Below are 9,631 nucleotides of genomic sequence, written 5' to 3'. Positions count from 1 at the left end.
AGACATTACATCACCTCTCTAAACACTTTGCTTCAAGTCAAGAACGAAGAACTTCTTCAAACCATTTCAAGAAATGCAAGTACAAGATATAACGAAAGAAGTGATCTTGTTCAAAGACTCAAGTTAGTGTACAACGTAAGATGAAGTGTAATTCAAGCTATAGAAGATCTCAAGCTCAAGGTTACATCAAGTATAAAGATCTCAAGCTTCACAATCTTTAAAGGTCAACTATCATCTAAAGAAATGAAGTCTCAATGTTCATACCTCACCTTCAAGGTATGATTGACCTTAGATTGACCTTAGGGTAGGTCATTTTGTATACATAATTCAAATTGAATCATTTTATAGATGTTTGGTTTGTTCTAAGACTAGTCTTGAACTATATTCGACTAGTCCTAGCTCTGGCTCGACCAGTTTAAGAAATTCCTAGACTAGTCCTAAGTTGTTGCATTGTTTGGAATTTTTTAGTTGAGCTACGACCAATCCTGGAGACTACTCAACCGGTCGTAGGAACAGTGTCGACTCGTTCTAGGACCAGTCATGCACCTTCGACTCAAACTACAATGATAAAATCAGGTGCCTCACGACCAGTCGTAGGATGCTCACGACCAGTTATGGAGGGCTCACGACCAGTCGTGGACACCCTATGACCAATCGTGAAACGGTTTTATCCGATCGCGCTTAAAATTTCAAAAATATGTTTGGTCTACGACTAGTCGTAGTGTCCTCAAGACCAGTCGTAGATGCAATTTCTGCAACTATAAATAGAACACGAATTTCAGAGTTTTACAAAGCAATTCAAGTAAAATCAAGGCATCACTTTGAGATAAGTCTGTGTTTATTCTTAAGCTAATTGTGCATATTTAATATTCTCTTTTGTTAGCTTTTTCTTATTTGATTTTATTTCTGTATTCCAATCTAATTTGAAAGAGGAATTGGGATATTCCACTTCTTGAAATCAAAATTAAATAGAGCTAGCCCTAATTGGATTTAATTTAAAATCAATTAGAACTTAGAACCATTTCAAAGTGAGTATTGGACATTAAACTTCCACATTCAAACTTCTACTCCGATTGGTTCTTTTGGGCTACTACAAAAGGAAAAATCTAGGTATTTTACTGTATTATAAATTTCCTTCATTTTGGTTTTTGTTTGAGATTAAGCCAGAAAAATCTTAATCTATTGGTTATCTGAGGAGAGCTAGGAAAACTCAGAAGTGGGGTTTTTGAATTGTGTAAGCCCATTGAAAGACACAATTGTGAAAGTTTTAGGTGAACCTGTGAAACCTATTTTCATAGTGAACGTTGATATCCCCTATGTGAGGATATTAGGAGTGGAGTAGCAATCTATGTGGCTGTTGTTTAACAGTTGGTGAACACACAGGTGAACTACTATAATTCGTGTATTGTGGTTTGAATGTTTGCTTAATTTTTATATAATTTATTATTCAAAATTGTGGGATGTATGTGTGGATGTGAATGTTGTAATATTTACATTTTAAGCACTATGGGGAATGTTGCAATAGTTTAGATTTCAATTCTTGTTATTTCCTTTCTGTTCCTTTACAGTTTTAGCTTTTAATTCTCTAATTGTTCTAGTAAGGTTGTCCTGCCATAAACCCTTGGTTTTTATAGTGAAAGGTTGTCCTTAAAACAGCTAGATTTTATGATTGCTTTACATTCTGTATTGTGAATTATTATCTTTCCTGTTCTTGGCTATCTTATTGTTTTATTCTGTTGTTATTATTTTAAATTTGGTATAGTCCTATTCACCCCCCCTTTAAGACATATAGCTAGGCCTTTTCATAAGGCCACACCCCTTTCCAACTGACCATGACATAGTGGGAGACGAGGCCTACTGGTATTTAGCACTCGGGCGCTCATGTATCCACTCGATCTAGACATTGGAGCGTCTCCTAGCCACGGAAGTTTAGGAACTTTCACCCAGAGACTATTAACACCCCATGTATAAAAAGATTTTCGGTATCCCATTTGGCCATCCACGATATGCTTGTGGAGGCTACGACCCTGATATCGCTAGGGCGTATAATAGTCATATCCCAAAATGCGAGATGCATGAGTGATATCATCCAGTCATGCAACAAGGTGGGCCCTCCCTGGACAGCAGCTTGGATGCGAAATACATCGAGGTGGGTTTCCACCACTAGATGATGGATGTCATGGATAATATCATGCTTCAAGGTGGGCCATTTAAACAGGGAGAGAGAGAGAGAGAGAGAGAGAGAGAGAGAGAGAGAGAGACATGTGATGGGAGGGACCCCGACACTATGGGCCCTCCCTTGCATGCATTACAAGACATACATCAAGTGGGTCCCATTACATGTGAGCCCAACAATAAAAAGAATCAATGGTGGAGATCCCTTTCCACCAAAGAAATGCAAGGTCTAGATGACCATTCACAATGGGAAAAATTAACATCATGATGGGGTCCATGGAGAATGGCCCCATCAGATGATCTTATGAATCATAGTGAGCCATCGACCACACCTAGGGTCCAAAGTGAGATCCATACCATTGATCGGTAGGCCCCAGTTAGCCCATCATCAAAATACAATCTAATCCTACAAAAAACACCCACAAACAGTCAAGATTCACCCACCGATGGTCCTCTTCTTTAGCTCCTTGGACTCCTTAGCTCATAGGCTTCGATTTTGGTGGAGGATGATGAAGATTGAAGGGCTAAGATGAAAGATGAGGGGGTAGGAAGGTGGGCCACACTCTTAGCTCTCTCTTGGGAAGCTTAGACATCCACACTCCCTTTAGTTGCTTCGAAAAAATGGTAGAGGGTATGAGAGAGAGAGGAGATGTAAGGAGAGAGAGATGGGTGTGGTGGGTGATGGGTGGTATGGGTTGTGTTGACTTTGGGTAAGAGAGGGATGGGTGTGATGGGATATGTACTTGACTTGTACATTGATTGATTGATTTGATATTTGGTAGAGATTCTCTTGGATTTTGTAAATGCGTGGCATTTTTCTCGAAATAAATGCGGGCTCACAACTCCTGACTTGGGTATCACATCGCGCATGAGATGTGGCTTAGAACCACGGCGACGGCACGGTTACCATGGTACAATTCTCGAGTCAAGTCGACTCAGATATACAGGATGCAACTCAGGGTCGCGCGCAAACGCCGATTACAGGTCGCTATTTGTAGGAATTCGACAGGGAGGATCATGGAAGTCTATGGAACAATACGGTATGGTCTAGTATACAGGTCTTACAACTCCACTCTAAAAATTACTTCCCTCGTAATTTTGGCTTTCACTATAAAATGGTTTCTCAGGGTCACCTTAATAACCTTATACAATTCTTGTGATTTTCTTTGGCTATCACAATAAAAACTCAAACTAAGATTTTAATAAGCTATCTCAGACAAAACCTTAAACTGAGATTTTAACAGGCTATCTTAAACTAAGATTTTAACAGGCTATCTCAGAGAAAACTTTAACTAAGATTTTAACAGGCTATCTTAGAAAAACCTAAAAAAGTTTAGAAGGTATACTTATCTTCACCGTAGAAGACGTAGCAGAAGCTTGTAACAGAAGAACCTCTTTCTTAAATGTAGATTGTTTCGTGTTTAGTTAGATAGAAAGGGTCTAGGGTTCTATTGATTTTAATTAAGTTAAACCCAAAAGTTACTTAAATTAATTATCTTAGATCTCAAAAGAGGAGTATAGTTTACTCTCTTAGATTAAACTTGAAAGATCTGAGATAAAATGGAATTGAAAAGGCTATTTATAAATACCATCCAATAGCTTGTTAATAACTTGAGCTTCTTTCTCTCTTACAGAAGTATTCTGATAATTAACTTATTTAATTCGGAATGACAGAAGAACTCAATTTATAGGTAAAGAAGTTAGAACTTCGACTAGCTCGAGTCAGGCTTCGATTAGCCTAAGTTCAGTGGATTCGGTTCAACGAATTTCAGAATGCGCGGGATAAGAATTATCAAAAATTTGACTAGCTCGAGGTCCAATTAGACTAGCCGAATAGCTCAGTTCGGCTAGCTGAATTTGGTCTTCGACTAGCTAAATTTTCCTAAAATTCAAAAGTTGATGTTGCTGGAATTTGACCCGAACTTTCTCAGGCTAGTCGAACCATAATTCAGGTTATCCAAATTTGCAACAAAAGTATGTTGTTGCTTCAGGCTTGAAGTTGGGCTAGCCGAACAAAAGTTAGGCTGGTGGAATTTTAGGCAAAATAAGCATACAAACCCAAAATTAAATAATTTTAAAAGTACCTAGTCCTAAGGTCTTTCTAAGGTTTTATACCACCTGAGATATATCAAATATTTGATTCTTCTTTGGCTTGAACTTAGTCTCGGACTTCATCTTGAATTTGAGCTCGATCTTTTCTTGAACATTAGCCAATCTTGAGCTTGATCTTTTGTTGAACATAGACCAATCTTAAGCTTGATCTTCTCTTAAACATAAACTAATCTTGAGCTTGATCTTCTCTTGAACATAGACTAATCTTGAAGATCTACTATAAAGTGGTTTTATCTTTATGAAATTTGATAACTTATGTGTGCTCAATATCCTAGCACTTACAGTGTCTCCGACCATGGTATACTGAGTCGACTTGGATCAGAGTCTACGCACCTCGAGTCGATCTTCAAGTAGTTTCCCCCTCCCGAAGGTAACTGGCTATCGGGTCCACCCAGCTCGATGCCGAGTTTATCAGAAGGATTGTGCTTAGTTCTGGCTCATTGACACTAAGCTTAGGTAGAAATTCGATTGGGATTGACTTTGGGACGTCATCTTTAGCTGTTGTGGTCAGCTTTGAAAGAGTGTCTGCCTTGAAGTTTTCTGACCTGGGGATCAGGCTGATGTCGCACTTAGGGAATTTACGGATGAGTTCTTGGGCCCTTTACAGATAGGTGATCATTCTTTCTTCCTTCGCCTAATACTCGTTGGCTATCTGGTTGACGATGAGCTGTGAATCGTTGTGGACTCTCAGGTTCTGAGCTTCCATTACTGCTACTAGCCTAAGTCCGACGAGTAGTGCTTCATATTCCACTGTGTTATTTAATGTTTGAAACCCAAATCTCAAGGCATATTGTGTGCATGTTTGGTTAGGAGCCTCTAGGACTACTCAGCCTCGCTGCCTTTAGAATTGGATAAGTATCAACATGTAATGCCAGGTCGGCAAGTCCTGTTCGGCTGCCCGATCCACAGGTTAATTGGTCTCACTACTCGGATTGGCCTCTAGGTCACTTCCACATGCGATCTTGACAATAAAATCAGCTACTACTTGGCCTCTAATGGCAGTTTGGGGCTGATACTTAATATCAAACTTGCTGAGCTCGATCGCCCATTTTGTAAGCCTTCCCGACACCTCAGGTTTTTGGAGTACCTGACAGAGAGGTTGGTTGGTCAGGACTATGATAGTGTGGGTGTGGAAGTAAGGTCGGAGGCAGTGGGATGAGACGACCAGAGCTAGGCGAGCTTCTCGATGTCTGGATATCTGTTTCGACTAGGACTAGGGCCTTGTTGACATAGTATACCAATAGCTATTTCCCTTATTATTCTCTGGTAAGGGTTGAGCTGACTGCTGCTATCAAGACTGCTCCATATAGCAGAAGTGGTTCTCCTTGCTCGGGTTTTGAAAGTAGTAGAGGTGATCCCAAGTACTATTTGAGCCACTGGATCATGAGCTTATAGTCTTCGGTCCACTCCACTCTTTTAATTTCCTTTCAATTGCTTGAAGAAGGGCATGCATTTGTTGATGGCTCGGGAGATAAACTGGTTGAGGGCGGCTATCCTCCCTATAAGACATTGTACTTCTTTCATTGTCCTGGGCTAAGCTTATGTCCAATAGAGCTTAGATTTTTTCAGGGTTCGCCTCAATCCCTCTTTGGCTGACTAGGAAGCGGAGGAACTTTCCTGAGACGACTTCAAAAGTGCATTTGTTTGGATTCAGACTCATCTGATATTTTTGTAAAATCGTGAACATCTCCTTGAGGTCAGCGATGTGGGTTGTGGTTTCAATGCTCTTGACAAGCATGTCGGCGACGTAGACCTCCATGGAGCGTCCGATCTGCTAGGCAAACATCTTGTTTACGAGTCACTGGTATGTGGCCTCGGTGTTCTTCAACTCGAAAGGTATAACGTTGTAGTAATAGAGACCCTTTTTGGTGACAAAGGTTATTTTCTGGTTATTGTAGGGATGCATGGCGATCTGGTTGTAGCCCGAGTAAGCATCCGTGAAGATCAAGAGCTCATGCCCGATGGTGGTAGGGGGAAACTATCATTGGGGCAGGCTTTATCCAGGTCGGTGTAATCAACACAGACCTGTCATTTCCCATTGGACTTTTTTACCAAGATGACATTGGCTATCTAGTTAGGATAATAGATTTATTCAATAAAGCCGGCTTTCAAGAGTTTGCCAACTTCTGCTCCGATGATGGTATACCATTCTAGCTTGATTGCTTGGCGCTTCTGCCTCACTGGTCGGGGGTTAGGGTCGACATTCAACTTGTAGACCATCATTTTTGGGTCGATGCTGGGCATGTCTTGGTGCAACCAGGCGAAAATGTTGGCATAGCGTTGGAGGAGGTCCATAATCTCATTTCACAGGTCTGGGGCTAGTGATGAGCCTACATGCACAGTACAGGTCAGTTAAGATTCGTTGAGGGGTATGACGATGAGGTCTTCCATTAGAGACCCCCTCTCGACCGACTCTTCCCATGGGTCGAGGGAAGTAGCGGTCATTGTTCAATGTGGTGACCTTCGTGTTGTGGAATAAAACTGGCGAGCTTCTTGCTCCTTCCCTCAGACTAGTCTGGCGCCGTGCTCGGTCGGGAACTTCATTGCGAGATGGTAAGTTGACACTACTGATCGTAAGGTGTTGAGGGACGGTCTTCTGAGGATGACATTGTAGATAGACGGGAAATTGACCACAAGGAAGTCGACCATTGTCATTGTCTGGTTCAAGCATTCCCCTGCGGTAATAGGAAGCAGTACGGATCCTTCAGAGGTGACCCTATCACCTGTGAATCCTAATAGGGTATCGGTCGAGTTGATAGTGTCCACAAGGATTTAAAACACCTTGTGATTGGCTATAGTCATGGCCACCACTAACGCATCATCGTGGGGGTTGTGGACACCTTGGGCGTCCTCTTTGGTGAAGGTCAGCTCACAGGATGCTACATTTTGTTCCTTTAGAGGACTGCTGGTGATGTGGACTTGATGCTTCAAGCTACTATGACCGATACTCCAGGCATGAGCTCTTCGTGCTCAGTTCGAGTCTCCCCCTCTAGCGGGTCCGTCGAAGATGGTGCGGATTTCTCCAGTAGCTTCGTTGTTGATGGGTTGTTCGTTCTTCCTATCTGTCCGTTCTTCTTTCTTGTTGACATATTCCCACAAATGTCCCTTACAAATGAGGGCTTCGATCTCCTCTTTCATATCAAAGAAGTCGCTAGTGGAGTGACCGTGGTCATAGTGGAAGTGGCAGTACTTCCGTTTGTCCCGTTTGTCGGCGTCAGTCTTCATCCTGTTCGGTTATTTGAGGAGTCGTTTGTCTCAGACTTCCATAACAACCTGTTCGGGCATAACGTTAAGGGGAGTGTAGGAGTTAAACCTGCTCTCAGCTCATTTGCTCGGACACTGACTTCTAGTTGAATCGTCATCCTTTCTCCTTATGTTGCTGCTGGTCAAGGATAGTTCTTCCTTATATTGTTTTTCCTTGGTCGAGCTGCCCTTATTTCAAGCATCTTTTTGTGAGCTGAAAAGCTCCTTGGCGTTAAAGTATTTCTAAGCTCGATTGAGGAGATCGGCCAATGTTGTTGGTGGTTCTTGCCAATTGAGAAGAGAAAACTTCCCTCTCTTAGGCCTCTTATCATAGCGACTAAGACGATCTGGTCTGAATAGTCGTCGATTTGCATTGCTTCCAATTTGAAGCATTTGTTGTAGTCCTTCAGCAGCTCGTCTTCTTTCTAGATGACCATGAGGAGGTGAGTAGTCGGTTTGAGCCTTTCCTTTCCTCTGATGAAGTTAGTGATGAATGCTTTGTTGAGCTGTGTGAACGAGCTGATGGACCATGACTTCAATTGTCAGAACCATTTTCGAGCTGCTCCTGTTAAGGTTAAGGAAAACACCCGGCACATTACCGCGGTTGACACGCCATGAAGTTCCATCCAAGCCTTAAAAAATTCTAGGTGTTTGGTGGGATCAGTGGTTTTGAAATAAGGGGCAATCTGTGGTATCCGGAACTTGGGTGGGAGCTGGCCATGCATGATGTTGGTGGTAAATGAGGGCTGGGTTTCTTCCAGCATTGCCTCTACTGAGGTCGGAGTGTGCGTGTGGTAAGTCTGTCGTATGTTGCCGATCTAGCCTCGTAGTTCATTGAGCTTAGCCTCGTAAGGATCTTTGTTTTCAGTTATCGCCTTGACCATGACCTTGGAAGCTTTGTCACGCCTCTTATTCTCCAATTTGTGGCATAAGTTGAAGGCAGCCAGGGCAATAATGCTCAAAGCGTGAGAGAGGGCTGGCCTTGGTGTCTCACTAACTTGTCTATTCCCCAAGGAGTCGATGGGTGCTCGAGATGGTACAGAGATTTCTATGGTTGCTCGAGCGATGACTTCCTTGACCCCTTGGTTGGGGGGAGGGATTTGTCATTCTAACAATCGCCTTATCTAATCGAGATTACTAGTCAGGGCTTCGACCCAATGTTCAAGGGAGACAAGTCGACCATCATGATTTCGAGACTACTATGATTGGCCTACGGGTGCGTAATTACCTTGAAGTTGGGAAGATGTGTCTCGATGTTGTATACACCCTACCCAGGCTAGCAACTTGATAAGGCACGTATGACCCTTAGGAACTGAACCTAAACCTCAACCACACCCATTTCCCAAAACCTGATCTAAACCTTAACCGAACCTGAGCCATTACATTACCATAATCCCTAACTCAAGCCATCATCCAAGCTAGAGCATGCCCAAATTTCGATATATTTCTCGAACCATTTCCAAGCTGTTTCCAAGCCAATTTCGAGCCATTTGAGCCAAAAATCCAAAAAGGGGCTTCGGGCCAATCTCAGGGCCCGAAGTAGGCCCATTGGCCAAACCACAGGAGTAACTGTACCCGAGCGGTAATCTGACTACCGTCAGTGGTAATCGGATTACTGCCCTCTCTCGACAAGTGTACCCTCTGAGCACACAGCTAAAAGTCAACTCTTCTATAAACTTACCCCCAAAATTCACTCTATTTACCATCTTACAAAACCCAAAGAGCCTATAAACGCATGCCATGTGGCATTATCCTTTCCTCAACCAATCACAAGCTACCACATCAACATTTACCCTCCATAAACCTTAGAATTACCGTAATGTCATCCCAAAAGGCTATAAATAGCCTCCACTTCTCTTCATTTCACACAACCACAAGACACCAACACCAAGATCAAGAAGATCATAAAGGGCAGAGTAAGAGTGAGAGTAAGTAAGTGAGTGAGAGTGAGAGGGAGTGCTTGAGTTCTCAAGCTCACATGTTTTCAGCCCCCCTCTTGCCTCCTCCAGCCATCTTCATCTTTTACAATCCTACTTAGGTCAATCATTTACAACCATAGTACACCCAAACATCCAAGCTACTTCAAGGGCAAGCCAAAGAT

The sequence above is a fragment of the Magnolia sinica genome, chromosome 18 (assembly GCF_029962835.1).
Source record: "Magnolia sinica isolate HGM2019 chromosome 18, MsV1, whole genome shotgun sequence".
Lineage (NCBI taxonomy): Eukaryota > Viridiplantae > Streptophyta > Magnoliopsida > Magnoliales > Magnoliaceae > Magnolia > Magnolia sinica.
This window is presented reverse-complemented; position numbering follows the sequence as displayed.